Source organism: Pezoporus flaviventris, unplaced genomic scaffold, assembly GCF_033815535.1.
Source record: "Pezoporus flaviventris isolate CSIRO_AGI_PZ_B2104156 unplaced genomic scaffold, CSIRO_AGI_Pfla_v1 ptg000040l, whole genome shotgun sequence".
Taxonomy (NCBI): Eukaryota; Metazoa; Chordata; class Aves; order Psittaciformes; family Psittacidae; genus Pezoporus; species Pezoporus flaviventris.
This window is the reverse complement of record NW_026892588.1, coordinates 6,306,652-6,322,975: the sequence shown is the minus strand read 5'-3', so window position 1 is coordinate 6,322,975 and position 16,324 is coordinate 6,306,652. Positions and strand designations below refer to the sequence as shown.

At 37.1% G+C, this 16,324-nt stretch overlaps 1 long non-coding RNA gene across 4 annotated transcripts in view; it reads left to right on the top strand.

Moving 5' to 3' along the window:
• LOC133275539 (uncharacterized) overlaps positions 1–16,324 on the top strand; it is a 60,916-nt gene that overhangs the window by 38,634 nt on the left and 5,958 nt on the right. Inside the window, exon 3 of one of the 4 annotated variants that reach the window (XR_009745581.1) lies at positions 940–1,053. The exons of the other annotated variants lie outside the window; for them this stretch is intronic. This is a non-coding gene — a long non-coding RNA (uncharacterized LOC133275539). The remainder of the gene's footprint in view (positions 1–939; positions 1,054–16,324) is intronic. 4 annotated transcript variants of the gene reach the window in all.

Genomic DNA, 16,324 nt, shown 5'->3' with positions numbered 1-16,324 from the left:
GAGACAACTTTTCTGAAGCCCCCTAATTATCCCTTCTGCAACCATTACTATTGTAGCTAACTTTGTAAGCACTGCATGAACATTTTAAAGAGTCCAGCAACTTAGCTAAAATTCGAAACAGCTAGCATTTATGTGGTCTAGCACCAGACATATATAGAACGACCCAGCTGAAATTAAAAAAATGCTCAAGTGCAATTTACAAACAGTACATTCCTCTGTTTGCATCCTATCAGTGTAAAGAAATAATGCAACTATTATGACAGTCTCCTGCTAGAAATGGAAATGCACTTTAAACAAGTTCCACTTACATGGCATTTTTTTCTCTCCTCTTTTGAAATGCATGCTTAAAGAAAGCTTTACAATTAACATATTGTGCACATTTTGCAAGGTCCTCAAAAATCAGGAACTGTTTCTGGAAAGACTCACTCCAGTTTGGCAAACAATTATAGCATACATTACACTAAGGTGCATTAAATGTTTGGCTTCTGCGAGGGCAAAGAAACATGTGCTTACCCACAGCTAAGCTCAATAAGCAAAGTAAAGTAAGTTATAATTTAAAATGGGGTTAAAAGAGAAAAAAGTAGAGAAAGGGAAGGAACAACAGATCTAAAAGGCAGAGAATGTTACAGCAGTCAAATGGAAACAAATGAGATATTATAATGCAGTCACAGGACTATGTGTAACTCTGTTACAGCTAAACACCAATAGCTTCTGGTGAAATTAGTTCTGTGGGCTACTTTAGTAAAAGTATAAAGAAACATATTCAAAAGCCAACAAGCACAAAGAAAACATAGTCATGACTATTCACAATAGCGAATTCTGCACCGAATGTGTGAATGGGACATGAGTTAGGCAAAATACAAGCTGCCTCCCTTTGCCTGGGATCTTTGTAGTGACACAAGCTAAGCAATCCAAACAGAAAATGTCTGTCTGTGCTAGGAGGAGGGGAAGAAATAAGCCACTACAAAAACAAAAACTGCTTTCCTCATGGAAGAATGGTAACTTTGGACAACATTTGGCACCACAAGTTCAAAGGGCTATTTCATCTGCATTGTAAGTACAGACCCAGAGATTTTAGAGTATTCCTGTCTCCGTGTTATTGCTTTTTGTGCCGTTAATGGCATTTAAATTATAGACCTGCTGCAGCCACGTAGTCAAAACACCACATCCCCCGATGAGACACTGTATCATAATGTCAGTGTGTCTAACTGTTCTTTCGTATACTGTACTTCTCGTCAATCACCCTTTTTCTCTGCCAAAGAATAGATACAAGAGACAAGTCTATCTTTAGGCTTCACTGAAATTTCTTAGTCAGCTGCCATACACTTCATTCATCACATAGGCAAGACTCCTGTTTAGACCAACAAAATTTTTTGAGGAACAAGTAGCACAGAGCCAGATGGTCATTAAGAATTTTAAATAAAATCATAGGACACAGGGAGTCAGATAGAAATCAAGTGCTTTACAACAAACTAACATCTAAACTAGATCAGGTGGGATTTCTTTGTTTCTTTGGGTTTTGCTTGTTTGGTTTTTTTTTTTGTGGGTTTTCTCTTTTTTTTTTTTTGTTTTTTTGTTTGCTTGGTTTTTTGGTTGTTTGTTTTGTATTATTTTTTTTTAAGTATTTTTTCTTTCCACTTTCAGTAAAATAGTCCAGATGTCCTGTGACATTCTTTTCCAGAAGCAGGTATATATTGACCTATACAATAAGTAGTTATTCACAATAACAAATATGGATTAAACAACAATTTTCAGATTGACAGCATCTGGAAAAAGAAAATTCAAATTTCTAAGCAATTGTGTGACAAAGTCTGAGGCATTCCTTTTTCTAAATTTTTCTAACAATAATATTAAACTGGTCATATGAAGTCATTAATAGAGCTAGGTACTCAATTCAGACTTTTGGTCTGCATTTATAAACTTTTCTCCATCTCAAAAGACCATGAAAAGCTGTTTCAAAGTTACAAAACTTTTCGGGGGGGAGGGTCTGCTCCTATAAGTTCTTCTGCTGCTTACAGCTGTCAAACAGCCACATCCACTTAGATGAAAGCATTTATCTAATGATGAATTTTCAGGATTCCATAATTACCTATTTTCTGCAATGTAAATTACATGCAGTTAATCAGTTTGAACGCTCAAACCCTCAAGTTACAGTTTCAAAGTGTTCACACTAAGAAAAAAAACCTAACATTATTAAAATACAGTCAGCCAGTTTTATTTGGTATTGGCTTATTTCTGATGCCCAATGCAAAATATGAGTGATTTTTGCTTTTTGAAGGCATAATCCCAACTCAGAAGAGCTAGCTATCAGGAATCCAGGAAGTTTTTTGCACGTATTTAAACTTGCCAGGGCAAATCAATATATTCAACAGTTCAACTAACTTTTTAAAATTGTTTCCACCACAAAAAGGGGGGGCTGGGGTGAAGGAGCAAGGGGCATGAGCCTACAATTTTCTTTTGAAATGCTAAAATAATTTTACTATTTACCTAGAGGAAACCGGTATCTTTTAAGAGTGACCTAGCTTCTTTATTTCTTTTATTTCCCCCGTGCACTCCATTTTATGCCATCCAACTCTACAGTGATTTGGCACTGGATAGCAGAGTATGTAAGCAAAACAAAACTTCCCCCAGCTCTTCACCCACTCCTTCTCACAGGCAAACTACTGCAACAAATACCCACCACAGTACAGTCATTGGAAAAAGTCATGCACACACATGAAGTTCAAAAATGCTGGGTGGTTTTGTTTGCTTGTTTGTTTCCAAGTGTCGATAGTCAAAAAGATACAATTATTCTCCCTGACCTTTAGAACAGAAAGGACTGAGCATCCTTTGGATATACAAGTTTTTCCTCAGCTGACAAAACCACATCATAGAAGCAGATTTAGCCTTGAGCTGTCTGAAATATCTTTATCAAGAGAAGTGCCTCTGAAGCAGTTCTATCAAGACGCATCAATATATACTCAAAATGACTGAAATAAGAGACACTTGCGCATTAAGTGAGGTCAGAAGAGACCTCAGCACCTCACCTAGGCCAATGTCCTACTCAAACCAGAGCACAACCTGGCATTACCCTGTGCTAGGTGTCTTGTCCCATCAATTTTTAAATATCACCAAGAATGGAGAAACCAGCCTCTGCTGACATGTCAGTGACAATCTGAGGCAAAACCTTAAACATTTATTAACCCTACATACAGGTTTACATCGTCAGCCAATGACTAAAGTGAAGAAAATCTATGTCTTAACTATAGCCTTTAACTGTTCTTTATGAATTATCTCCTTTGAAAAGAGAAAAAGCTGCAGTATGTCACATACTACCCCCATGGTAACTTTTGGTAAATGCCCTCATTTTAGTTTAGACCACTACATAAGGGTATATTAAACGACTTACTAATGATCACTGAATCTAGCCGTGGATGACCCTTTGAAGATACTTTCAGTTTTTTGCACCGTTTTAATCTAAGCACACTCATTAATGCCTGAATAATATTTAGTTCTTTTAAATTGTCATCCACTAGAACTGCCTCAAAGGGTCTTCAGAAGTTCATGCAGTCAGCCTGGGCTGGATTCATTCCAAGTACTGATGGCTTGTTCCGACAATTTGATCTGAAAAATCCTCCTGGAACTGAAGTACTTTGCCTTGCCTAAATTCAACTCTAAAATCCAGCATACAAATTCCCATTTGCCTTGATTGAGAGCAAAGTACCTGCCCCTGGAATACCTCAATATTTATAAGTGAATATGACAACACCCTTACCCCCAAAATCGTTATTAAAAGAAACTAGATTTGAGGACTTAACAACTTGTGATCTTCCACACAGAGTTTGCCTCCTTTAGTTGGTTCAATAAAGATTTTGATCTCTGGCCTTTAAGGGTGAAAATACTAAGTATTCTTTTCAGATACCTGCTTGAAAAGATGTGGGTTTGTGTGAAAGCTTTACTTCATGCTTGAACACTACCTGGCTGTAATTTGTGTTTCAGGTATAATATGAAAGAGCTTACTGGGGCTCATTTGTTTTAAGTATTTCAGACCTGTTTGTCTGTTTTCTCTAAATTAATTCCTCAACCTTGTTCCATTTTTAAAATTGTGTGCAGGGGTAGCACAACCACCTATAATACCCAATTTGTATATTCAAAAATCCAGCCATAGGTAGTTAATTTCCTTACATAGTCAAGTAGCAAGCACCAATATTCAGAGACAAGAGATGTGACGGGACTGAAGGGAACAATAACATAGAAGCTATGTGTCCACGCTGGGCTTTTCACTGCTTATCATCACCCATGCAAAGGACTATAAAGGAACATGTAGCAGGGATACTGTACATATGTACCTCTTCAATATTGTTGTAAATTTAATGATATGAAAAAAAAAAGGTAAAAATTAAGCTACCATAGTAGAGAGCAGAGAGTTTCCATATCAGTTTAATTATTACTCTTATAATCAAATCTCTGCCATAGACACTCTCTGGAGTTAACATGAATTAACATAATCTGTGACCTATTTTGCTGAGCTCATCCAGACACCTCAAGATGCAAAATTTTTAATGAAATTAATTACACATTTTTAATCATGTACCTGGCAGATAGAGCATTATTTTTTTTCATTATTATTTGAAAAAAATATTGAGGGCCATACTTCAGGAGCAAAGAAATCAAAACCAACCCCAAACAACTTCCAAAACCCATAACAACGTCTATGCCTGCATACTGGTCCTGAGAAAAATGCCTCTATTGCTTGTCCTAGGACAAGCTTTCTAATTCCTTCCCCCCAAACTTCAGAAAACCAGAAAACAATGAGAATGCAGTATGATGAAAAAGACAAATCTAAAGAGAGTTACACCTCAATTGAATATCCATGTCAAGTTTAACAAGAAATTATATAAGTAGCTCACTACGTTATCTTCAGTTTATAATTACAAACTTGTCAGAAGTCACAGACATGTAACCCCTTGCAATGCAATCTACATTGCCACAGATCACAACAGAATACCTCCTGAGGTTATTTCCCTTTTTTCCTTCTTGCAGTGTATTTCTGCAACATATTTCTGTGTTCTATCATTAAAGTCCAACTGGAAGCACGCTTCTGTTGCCAACTAGTATTCCCCCACAAACTATTCTTCCCCATGAAGTAAAGATGTAAGGACAGTACTGCAAAGGGCAGAACAAGAAGTAGGGAAGGTGAAAGGAAGAAACACATAGTAGTGCTACCAGACTTGTATGAGGCAGCATCCATCTTAGTCATAACAGCCCTTCAACTGCACCTCATCATAAGCTATTGCACACCACACCTCTTACAAGAATAGGCATGTTTTCCATGCTTCTGCATTTGTTTTACATAAGCAACATTTGTTCTCCTTCATTTTCTCAAATTAAACACTGAAAAATCAAATGCAAGAGAAGATTCATACTATAGTACATTTTTACAATTAATTTTCCCAAGTATCCCCAAAGGCAATTAGAGAGAACTAGATTATTTTCAGTTACCTGATCTTCTGAATAATAAGCAAAAAGTTTTTAAAGCAGCCTAACAAGATACTTAAGCAGGTGAACGTGGATAAGGAAGCTCAAAACACAGTTAGCTACTTCCAGAGTCAATTAAAAGTAAAATCCCTTCTTAAAAAGTTCTCATCTGAAAAGGAATACACACACACACTTTTTAAGACAGACTCTAGCTGGCATACTCAGAGCAGAAAAAACTGCTTCACACATTTTAAAGTTTGACTTTGTAGATAAGCAAGGCTTAAGACTCCCATACAGTGAAGTTCAATCATAACATTATCAAAATCAAGGTTATTAAACAGGGCTTTTTTTTTTAAACACAGAAAACAAGCTGTCTTGAAGGTGACACATTGCTTGCATTAAGTCTCCACATTAACATTTTAAAAACAAGAAATCTCTCAGAGCTGTTTCCCACCATTTTAACTGCAGAAAAGAACTTGTAACCTACAAGACTTCTGTTTCTGTCTGAGCCATTCAACTACTTGCTGGCAAAGTAATAAGTAAACTCTAACAATTTAGCACATAATGAATATTATTTTCTTTTGTCTTCTCAGGTTTATTTTCAGTGTGGCTTAACTAAAAGTTAATTTGTATTCTAAAAAATAAAAATAAAAAATAAAAATCTTTCTCAGACCCTGAAATTCATATGGTAACATTTTCAATTATCAAAGTCACATGCACAAATACTGGGTTCATTCACTAGATTTCCAGAATTAGCAGCTGAAGCTAATTCTTTTGATAATGGAAACGGAGTTTGTGGCTCTGTCTTACCTGCTAAACCTCTTCCTGGAGAGTTATCAAGCTGGAGAAGACATAGCCTGTGTAGAGATTTCCTGGCTGCGCTGTGTTACACATCATGCAGGAGCTGTCACTTCAGTAGAAGGAGCAATATCATTAGGCCTAGGAAGAAAGCAGAACTTTCAGCAAATGATACATCAGCCTTTTAGTTAAAAATAAGAGGAGTCGACCAAAACCCACAATCATGACATCCATTTCCTAATGAGGGGGAGGGCGAAAAATAAGAAGCCCTAAAGATAGATTAAGGCAACCAAATGACCAAAGCCACAGAAATAATAAATGTTGAAGTTATTTTCCAAGGGTCTATACCCAAAACATCCAAAGATTTATATCTAGGCAGCTATGTGATATATATTTTTAGATATATTGCTTAAAAAACTATGAATGTAAAAGGACTCTCAGAAGTTCACAGGTTGAAAAGAATGCTCCTCAATCAGGTGGGAGAATGTTTAGAGTCACAGGCCTGGAACAGCACCTTGAAACTTTGGATTTAATGTTGCTGCCAGTACAACAATATCACCAAGAACTGTCTCTTGGCAGTGAAAATACTCCTGACAAGGTCACACTCATTTTTACTGCCTCCCTCTCATGTAATAGTTTACCACCCAGGGTACGGAAGACCTGGATTCAAATTCCAACTTTTCCAATGGGATTTTGAATACAACCCTCCCCCCTACTTGTGACCAGATATCCTAATTGTGAGAAGTTCTCAAATGTCTCCTCAATGAGCTTACACAATTTGCAAAGAGCAATCAAATATTCAAATGGCAATAGAGAATATGCTCAGCCACAGCTCGTTAATTGAGATACTAACTTCCCTTGTCTTTAGGATTTGCTCCAATGGCTGCTCATAGAAGCAGAAAGCACAGGGGAACAGAACCACATGCTTCTTCAGCCTGTTGTGCAAGACATGCTGAAACAAGGCCAGCTTGGCCTTTGGCAAGAATTTGGTTGCTGGGGGATTTGGGCACTTCCACAGTGAGATAAGCACAGAATAAAATCTTTTGAAGATTCACATTTTTAATGTAGGCACTATGTGCTACTGAAGCACCTAAGTCAGCTGTGCAACACGTTTAAGCAAAACAATGTAGCTTGATCTCATTTACTCTAGGCTAATTTTGTAATGATTAGTTTAAATGAGTACTAAAACTTGTTTGCATATTGAAAGGGCGATTGTAAAATTCATTCTATTCTTTCTTATACAATCAAATGCCTCTTGGTTTTTCTGGAAGGTTCCCTAGATTCTAGAAAAACTGGAAATGCCATGAAGATGCATTTCAATTCTGAAAGGCTTTGTTTACGCATTAGCTTCAGCACTATGTTTTCCAAGTTTAGTTTTAACGCTATACAATTTTAATTTTCAGTGTGCCAATTCTGTACAGGCATCATGTGGGTGGTGAAAGCTGGAGGTAGCTAAACTGCTCTATAGGCATTCTCCTGGCTGACCTTCTGTGCATGTCCAAGGCAGTTTAATATTGGTGTTTAGACTGATTGGCAGCAAAGCACTTTGTTTAAAATAGAAGAATTTCTAAATTGACTAAACTGAAGTCTTGGCAAGTAAAGAACTCAATGACAAATACACAGTAGCTGTGCATCAAAGCATTCCATGTAACATAAGACACCAAAAAGAAACAAAATAGGGCCTTGCTACCACTTGAGACCTATAGACCGGTTTAACTCCTTAACCGCGCAGGATAGGAAGACATTTGTTACATAAAAACACCATCTGAAGCTGCTGTTAATTCCTGCCATCTTTTCTCTGAAGAACAGAAGATTAGACTTCTACAGACTCTGAGAGACAGGGAGTGGAGCCAGCAGCAATATTTAGCACAGAATGACTGATTTCTGGCACCATCTAGCTTCTCTACATCAGGAATCTGACAGCCTGGTAGATGCTTTACAAAGACGCTCATTGAATAGTTGATACTAGTGCTACAGAAAGCACAAGAATGAGAATGAGTAAGTCCTAAGCGGCAGCACTACATTATTCCCTCCCCCACACCTTTTTTTCCTTTTAGTTTTCCTTTAAAATAAATAAACAAATAAAATAGTGATAAAGAAAACCTGGGCCGAATGCCAAAGTCAAGAGAAGGCCGACCCTGTTCATCATTCAGCTTCTGACTATGCATCTCTGACAAAATATCTATAATAAATATCAAACATGCCAGGCACAAAGAAGCCTGCAGAAAGACTTAATTTTTATGAGACACTGTATAACCTGTGAAGCACAGATTTTTTTAACAATAAAACTATCCTTATTTCCACTCAGAGCTGTAGAACTTCAATGAGTCAGTGTAATTAGAAAAATAGTGAATTCATACTCATTCATTACACTTAAGGAATTTTGAACTATAGAAACTCCAGTTCATCAACTACCTTCCAGCGCTGCAGGGAAAACTGCTGACAGTTTGAGAATAGCAGCCATGTTTTGCTGCTGAATGCCAAAATGGAATCAATGAGATGTACAAACTTTGAATGCTCATGCGCTGTGAAGTTTTCAAGAATTATATTTACTCATCAGCATAAAAACAGGCTTACAGACTTGCACCTTGGGAAAGCAAAAAGGAAGACAAATGAAATTGATTTATGTCCTCAGTAGAGAAGTAAAAGAGGAAAAAGGTTAAAAACCCCATCTTTGGACTATATGAGGCAAGCAAGCATACTCTCTCGAGTTCGGAATGTTTTTTCTTTTTCAGTTTGCACAGTTAAACTATCCATTTGTCTGAAATCACCTGGAACATGCCTCAGGCACTAATCCCTTCACATTTGATTTACTCAGCATAGACCAAATCAAAGCAAGGATTCTTAAATGTGTGACCAACCCAACTCACTTTATCATTTACTTGGTCTTTTCAACTACATGCATGCGCAGATACTGAAACAGAAAGTTAGCTACATTTACACACAACTAATACATCAGAGTTTCCTAATGGAAAGAATGGAACATAGTTATATGCTTTTTCCCAAAAAGTGATCCTTAAAGTGACATTTCTCTGCCTCTCCCTCAGTGTCTTGGCTTAACGTACTCAGTCTGTATAGACCCATTTTCTCAGTAAGGAGGTCTAGGTTTATTCTGCTGTTGATTCATTCATGATCTGCCTTTGCATTTTGTGCTTTCATCCAATAACTGAAGTGTACATACAAGGCAGACATTGTTGCCTATTTGTTTTAATTGTATTGCAAAGGTGTTTTGTTTGTTTGTTTTTAAAGAGGAGTCTTACGTTCTTTTCACTCCAGGTATTTATGTTTCTTTAGACTACATATTTTCCACTTCTTTTGATTATACAAGACTATAAAGGACAATATATTTTCCATGGCAAAGGGGTAGTTGATAACTGAATATTAGCAAGTCAGTATTTGGTGTGACATGAATTAAAGTGTCCAAGTAGGAAGGAATTTCAAGACTTAGATCTGAGTAAGAACTCAGATGATCACAATCTGAACTGCAGGCAGAAGTCCAAAATGAACTTTGAAGCTACTCTCAAGAGTTAACACCTGTTATCTGAAGACACATTAAGCTCATTGAACAGTTACAGATCAAAATGGAAGAGCAAGTAAAACAAAATTAGGTAACAAGGGCAAACCAGAAAACGTTAAAAAAGAAAGAGATCGGAAAATTGAGACATCTGGCAACAGCCCGTAACTTGGATGTGTTAATGGACTTATATTCAGTTATTCAACTGTAATTACTACAAAGTGTGAGCGTCTACATAGTTTGGATAAGCCTCAGATACTAAAAGAATTTTAGGCTACTGCATAGTCTTCAAAGATACACTGCATTGAATTTAGCACATTTCTATGATACTCTTGCACTCAGATCACACTTTTCAATGATAGACAAAAAACACAAGATTGTTTAGCAGAAATGCCACTGACTGTCAAGGGAGAGGATCTTTCAAAATTCATTGGTCCTCTTGAAGATCCCTGCATGCAGTTTCAAGGTAACATACTGGTTTAAAAAACCTGGTATGCAGTTTCCTAGAAAATAGTAAAGCACTTGCACTAAGTCTTTCTCACTTTCTGTTTCCTGATGAGCTCTTATGCACAGCTATCCTGAAGCAGAGTGACTTGCACATGTGTAAACACACACATGCTCTTGGCTGTTTACGTTTGCAACCATTTTTTTTAGTGGCAGCATACCCAATCTGAAGTTGCTTGCCCTATAGCTCAATAATCTTTGTTTGAAGATGTTATGGCATTGCTCATGTCCTCTTTCTAGAGCGCAGCTCTGCTGTTCTCTTCCCCATGAAATTAGATTTCCTGGCACGCACATATGCAAGCCTTCCCCTCTCCCCTCTTCCCCCTCCCCCCAAAACCCAGTCAAATGTGACCTTCCTCTCTCTTGTATTCTCATAGACCAATAAAAATATTAAATATAGGAAAAAGATAGGGGGGACACATGACACAGACAGATAACCCACATCCACCAAGTACTGGGCTTATGTAAATATTTTCAGAAGATACTTATGCAGATAATCCAGTATAATCATAAACAGCTGAATGATTCTGATCCTAACCTTCAGGTATCCAAAATAGGCGGTTGAATGTAAACATTGGCAAGAAGGCAATGAACAAAAGAGAGGGGAAAAACTGTTAAAAGTATTATAGTACTGGGGTAGTGCTACCCTTACTTTTTATATTCAGGAGGAGTTTGTCATGACTACAGTAGCCCACTCCCTTTTTGCACTGAATAATCCCCAGCATTTCTGTATTACCACATCTCAGATACAAATATCAAAGACTTAACTTTCTAATCTTGCAAGTGTGGGCAAAGAAAAGGCAAGGCAGGGCAGAGCAAGAAATACCAATAAGTTTCTCTCCCTTTTGCTCTCATGTTACTGAACATTACTCCTTTTTGTCCAAATACTTAAAGAACTCACTGCTTCTGCAATAGAGAAGACTTAAAGGTGACAACTGATTTATAAATGCATGATGTTCCTTTATAATTTGAAAGTATATTTTATATGTATATTTTTCCAATAGCAGGGGTGAAATTGCAGTTCCAGAGAAAAAAGTGACCAGGATTTGTCACTCTTATTGCCTTATTAAATGGCTTTTATATATTAGGAAAGAATCTAGAGCTCAAACAATTGGTTTTCAACTTCCTTCCAGTTTTTGCCCTAGGAAAGGTGGGGCAAAATGCTAAGTATTTTAGCTCTCCTTTATTCTCCTTCCTCACTTCATTGTGTCTTGCATTTTATTAGCAGTGCTGTGAACAGCATATGACAGTAATAATGAGCTCTTACACAAGACACTCAGACTAGACCCTCATGCTAATTAAGCATGATCCACATTTCACAACAAGAAAAATAAGTTCCAGAGACATGAACGGACTGGTTAAATCCTTTCTTTGGCCATATTCTGTTATTCCTTCCTTCCAATTCATGAATTTATTTCTTCCTCAGTCTCATTCTGTCTCCCACAGCCTTAAGGGACAGCATTTGGAACCTTAAACCATGGGACCAGCAAGATTAGAACGTATTCATCCCAAGTCCAAGTGCAGTGCCCTATTCAGAAAACTATGCTGCCTGCTAGTTACCAGGTTGAATTGAAAACAAAAGTTATATTAAAAGACATCAGGATCATTATTGCTCCCTTCTGCCTACCTCCTCAAGTGCCTGAGGTTATTTTCCACAACAAAAATGAAAGCCCTTCTTGGAAGTGTTTTTGTGCTAAACAGCAGTGGTTAATTTCTTGCAACTAATTAGTTATTCAAGTGAAAGTATAATGATCCTCCAACATGATTGAAAGTGCTTCAACTGAGTTTCCTGCTAACAGCATACTTCTAGAAAAGATGCGATAAATCAGCAGGGTTATGGAAATCTTTAAACAAAGCAAGTCTACAACAGGAATCCATTAAAGATACAGCCATGTAATATTTATGTACGTAGCTGACTTGTGCTTTTAACCTAGCACTTTCAGCTATAGCTTTTTAGCACCTGGGTCAAATTCACTAAGAATGAAATCCACCCTATCTGCTAAAAGCCAGCATAATGTCTCCACATTAGGTGTTCAGAGTAGAGTTACCACAGGATTTAAGCAATGGAACCTTCCCACCAAATGGGATTTCATCCAGATTTTTCTAAAGAAAAGTACAAGCAGAACACCTTCAAGCACCACAGAAATTTTAATGAGAGCCTCAAACTGCCTGCTTACCTTGAGCAAGAAAAATCTGTAGGTACCCTAAAGAAAGGGTTTCTAAATCTACGAAGGCACCAATGCAGAAACAAAACTTCCCAAAATAGCCAGACACTTATGACTGTTCACATCACAATTTGTTGATTAGGAGTGGTTACTGAGATGGTAATAGCAGATCTCTAGAGATTCTTAGAGAAGGTATAGACTACATAAAATACTATCCACTTACTCCAAAAATATGAATTTATTACAGGTTGCTATTTAAATGTATTAGGAACTACTGCAGAAAGGCAAGACCCAGGGGTGTCTTCTTTATTTTGTTTGAGCCTTTTGGATGTTACAATTCTGATCCCTTTAAATCTCCAAATCAAAGACATTTCTTTATCTTCCATCACATTAAATTACATCTACATGTGCGTTTATATGTATTTTTAAAACACACAAACATACATGAAGCAAAGCGAACAGTTTAATAATCACTGCTTTTGCTCTATATGTTTTCCCTCATCCCATTCATTCATTTACTTTATTGCCAATATCTCAGTCAGTCTTCCCACAGCTTTGGGACGCATGATATGGAGTCATAAACCAGATTCAGTAGAGGCCCCAAACACTACTTCTTGGCCTACTCTTCCTTACTGCAGCAGATGGATGCTGCGGGGCTGGAAAAGGGAAACTTCAGAGAGGGATGTAGGAACTACACTTTTCAGGAAGCCTGGAGGAAACAAGAGGGTTATAAGTTAACAAGAGAAAAGGATTGAAGGACAGAGAGAAAGAAACCAAACATCACCCCCCCTTCCCAATAAAACCACCTTTGCTCTCACTATAGGTTTTTGGGCCAATGACCACTTTCAACTCACACTTTCTGCTGGAAAAATAAATTAGGAGTCCAGCTTAATTTTGTCAATAGAAAGCTTAAAGTGGTCACTGGAGCACAAAGAGCTTTTCGAAAGGAAGCTGAGTTCAACAGGGACAAGGAAGAGGAGGTTGAAAGCACCACAAAAATACAGGCAGATTAAAAAACATTAAGGTTGCACCAGTTTTGAAGAATAAATATAAGGCTTTTGTAACAGTTCCCATAATCTTGTATCTATCTATTGCAGGCTATTTTTCTTTTGATTAATATCTATTACTTAAAAATAACTTTGCCAGGGCAGAAAATAAGTAGTTCATGTTGGTCTTTATAAAGACAAAACCCAACAACAGAAATTAGTAAAAGAGCTAGGCATTTTCTCCCTGAATACACAGGATTATGCTTCGCATTTATGCTGTAAAACATTGGATCCAGTACAAGCAGTTGTACTGCAATGGGGTTTGCTATGCTAAATACTTAAACTGTGTGCCCAGTCCTTCAAAGTCTGAGCTTATTCTCTCTTCAGAGCTTTGTAGCGTTGAGTCAATAGCGTATTTGTTTTGAATGGCTGTTCCTAGATAACAGTAATAAAAATGAAAAACTTGTTTATGCCATTTAACATGTCTAAAAGCTTAGCTCAGGACACTAAAGAAAAAAAATACCAAGCAAGCAGGAAACTGCAATTCTTTAGAATAGTCTCCGTTATTGAAAATAAGTTACACCAGCAAAAAGAATGTTTTGCCAACACTGAACCAAATCCAGTCTTGTTTATCAACTGGAGCAATGACTGGCATAAAGAGATTTCAAGGAATTTCTTCTTCCCCCTGCAGATATCCATAAGCTTTTCTACTACCCCAGACTGCATGTTGCAGTTATTGCAAGATGGGTCCTAAGCAGTAGCCTTTATTTACCAGAGCACATAGAACATGTGATGGAGAGGCAATTCTACCAGTCTTATGAAAACTTCTTCCCCCATTTGAATAGTACCTTCAGATCTAATAAATGTTAGATCAGCCATTTAGAAAGTGCCCCTCCACTAGTTTTTTAACTTTTACTAGAATTAAGATTTCACCAACATTTATACACAGATACCCATGGACTGTTCAACATTCTCAAACTGCATTTGTGGTTCAATTTCTGTAAAGTATGGTGATATTTTCAGGAACAAAGAGGAGGCATAATCTCTCATCTGTTTTAAGTTACACATGAAAAATACTGAGTATATTAGCAACAAGTAGATTGGCATGCAGAAATTTCACAAAGGAAAAACATAAGAATGCCAAAAAAAAACAATTAGAGCAAAGGAAATAATGCAAACAGGCAATGATTTGCCATCCTTGCATTTTCAAAATCACAGTTCTAACTGAATGCTGCCTACCCTCATTTAATATCTGCTACTGTGTAATAAGCACAGTATTTGAAAAAAAAAAAAGCAACAACCAAACACATACATCTTCATATTTACATGCTACCTAGAAAGCTCCTGATAATCTGGAAGCAGACAGAACTCAAAAAGGTGCCTCTTTCCCAGTAAGGACGTTATTTCCCCTCTAAGGGCCTGGGGCAGTGTCCCTCAAATGCTAATAGCTTGAGTTGTGTGTGCAATAGCCCTATATTGTTTATATAGCACTTCACATGTTCAAAGCACTATGAGATATCAGCCACCACTACACTTTTATGAGGCTGTAAGTATTACCCACTAAACATTAGAGTTCAAATGACTTGCTCTTGATCAAAAGAAACTTTGTGCAGCAGGACCATAATTATTTGAATTTGGCAATTCTTGCAGTCCGTTCCTATGGTGACTCCGAAAAAAGAGGGGGGTGGGATATTGAAGCCAGTTGCTACTGCACTCTGCTCCAGCAGTGATAGGCAGACACATACAGAATCCCTAAGGTATCTTGTGCTCGAGCAGCACCTTTTCTGGTAGCTTCCAGAAATAATTTTAGGAAATCAAAAGCACAAATTAATATACGTTAAAAGCCCCCAAACATGTTTTTCTGAATACATTTATTTCATATGATCAATGTGAAGAATGTATAAGACAACATACAAATTGTACTGAAACACTCCAGAAATCCTAAGACAGGGGTCCCTATTCATGTTGAAGCATTTTGGGCTTTTTTTTTTTTTTTTTGAACAAAAAGGATTAGTGAAAAAGGTACAAGTATTCAGCCCATTTTCGGCAGGTAAAAAGCTGCATTTCGTTTTCTAACACTTGACTACAGGAGAATTCAAGAACGTAGAAATACAGAATATTTTTAATCCCTATTTTCATCGATACTTCCACTCTATGAAAACTTAGTTGTTATGCTAACATTTATAAATATAACCTTATCAAGTCTCTATTCCCATAGAATACATACAAAGACAAAAAGAAATGTTGAAAAACAACCAATGGATCCAGTCTGAAATATATAAATGGTTAACACAAAATGGGAAAGATGCTAAAGATTTTTTTATAGCTGAGAACACTTAATGTGATGCAAACACTGATATTGAAGACAGAATAAGAGAACTCTTATCCGCTGCCTTCCCACCCAGCTCCCATCCTATCATGCAATATTGTCTTTCCCACATCTTACATTAACTTGTATGGAAGTCTTGGTTTCCACATGTACTATGTTTTCTGAGCATAGCTTCAGTTACTGGGCTTTAGAATCTTGCCTGTGGGATCACATGGGAAATAGATCATAACACTAAAAAAGTAGACCGCTACACACAATCCAGATTTGTCAAGTAGGTAAAAGATGCCCATTCAAGGCTATCACAGGAAGAGGGAAGGTAAGAAATACCCTTCAAAGGTAGTAATAAGTACAGAGAATTACTAACAGAACCTCTAGTGTTTTAGCAGAATTGATCATGTTGCTCTTAATATTTACACCACTTTGTCACACAACTTCCACTTGATATTTTTTGGGTACAGGCCACACAGAACTCCATGCCAGCGTGTTTGCAATTTCTACTGGTTTGACTTAGATTGACTGAAAAGATAAATTACTGAAATGTTTGCTAAAACATTAAAGTTTAAGCATAATG